The sequence below is a fragment of the Octopus bimaculoides genome, chromosome 9, assembly GCF_001194135.2.
Source record: "Octopus bimaculoides isolate UCB-OBI-ISO-001 chromosome 9, ASM119413v2, whole genome shotgun sequence".
Taxonomy (NCBI): domain Eukaryota; kingdom Metazoa; phylum Mollusca; class Cephalopoda; order Octopoda; family Octopodidae; genus Octopus; species Octopus bimaculoides.
The window spans coordinates 83434111-83436040 of record NC_068989.1 but is presented as its reverse complement, the minus strand read 5'-3'; the positions used below and the strand labels follow the sequence as shown (position 1 = coordinate 83436040).

The 1930-nt window shown below is 37.7% G+C and overlaps 1 protein-coding gene across 1 annotated transcript in view; it reads left to right on the top strand.

Moving 5' to 3' along the window:
• The window catches only part of LOC106875823 (excitatory amino acid transporter 1), a 269880-nt gene that overhangs the window by 132243 nt on the left and 135707 nt on the right, over positions 1-1930 (top strand). The window lies entirely within an intron of this gene.

The following is a 1930-nucleotide window of genomic DNA, read 5'->3' as shown; positions in this document are numbered from 1 at the left end:
TATCTATCTATCTATCTATCTATCTATCTATCTTATAAATACACACTTTATTCTTATTAAAGTGTATGTGTGTGTGTGTGTGTGTGTGTGTGTGTGTGTGAGCATCACAAAAATGTGACAAAGAAACTGCTACTCATAGTTTCACGTTTCTGTTCGTCGGAGAGATTTATTTTTGTGATATTTTTTAATAATAATAGAACATATGTGGAAATTAAGCGAACACGACATTTTCCCTTTTCCCGTTTGAAATAGCATTTCACACCTTAACTACTAATAACATCCTTGTGATCTCCCTAATAGTAATGCCATCATTTGTTCTTAAACGAAATATGCAGTAATTCGATATATCGGATCATGTATTTCCTATAAAATAGTTCGATTGGAAAAAAAACCCAAGAGAAAACTATCTTTTCCTCTTTTCTCTTGACACACATTAATTGCCATCATGGCGTTTCAAAACACACACACGAGTTCATACATGTGTATACACACATACATGATTCCATACATGTATATACACACACACGCATACACTCACAGGCACTTCAATAGATAATGATAGACATACATATGTACAACATTTACGCGCTCATAAACATCACAGATTTTCACCAATAAAACGGTCAAAGGACACACACGTGTTGCCACCTGCGAAACGGAACAGAAAACCGTCACTATTCTCGAAGAATTGAATATGAAAGTGAAATAAATAAAAAAAAAACGCCTTGCTTCACATTACCTGAAGAACCATTTTAGGGCGAAACTAATAGTTATCAGTTATTGACGTAATATCAAACTGTAAGCAAAATATATGGCGTTTTGCAAGCTACCATTGCGTTAACCTTGTAACCTGAATACTGCTTCTCATTGCTTACATACGGACCTTGTATAATATATATTATATATGTGTACGAGAGCGTGAAAGCATACGCAGACATACACACACATATACAGAGATTTAAACCTGTATCAGCACGTAACAAACTTAATTTCACAGAATTGGACAGACATCACTTTGCTCACCTTCTCCCCGCTACTCCACTGTTGGAGTAGCAGGGAGACCTTTGCTCAATTCTGTACTTTTCCTGTCCTTCTCCCCCCCCCCTTCTATTTCTACTTCTAACTATTATTCCCTCTTACCCTTCCTCTTTCTTACATCTCTCGCTATATTCTCCTCTCTGCTCGATCTATCCTTCCCTCTTCCTCTATTGCTCTATCTCTATATCTTCCTTCCTCCATTTTAATTCCCAATTATCTCTCTCAGTATATCCCTTTCCTCTCTCCCTTCGTCTCCCTCCTCTACTTTTTTCCTCCCTCTCTCTCTCTCTCTCTCTCTCTCTCTCTCTCTCTCTCTCTCTCTCTCTCTCTCTCTCTCTCTCTCTCTCTCTCACACACACACACACGCACCCACACACGGTCTATTACATACACTTTTACGTTACCAACATATCTATGCGCAAAACACATCTGCAAAGCTGCAAACAGTATTGGAAGAGACAAAAAAGCGGGTAGGTGAGCAGGGTAGCTATGACGAGTGGACAAAGGGTGCGAAGCAGGGAGCGTAGGGTAGACAATTTAGTTAAATGTAGACAGACGTATCTGTGTATGTCTGTGAATGAATGTTTCAGTTTCAGCGGGAGTGGGTATATAGTGGTGGTGACGAGTGTGTGTGTGTATGTGTGTGTGTGTGAGTGTTAGGTGCCTATCCTCACTCTGACAGCGGTATACAACAGCTGCGAAAACATTTCTTAAATAAATTTCAAGAATGAAAAATAAAATACGTGTTCATTTGTGATTATATATACACATGCATACATATGGTTATATACATACATGCATACATATATACTTATATATGTACATGCATACATATATGCTTATATATAGATGCATACATGCATACATATACGCTTATATATATATATGCATA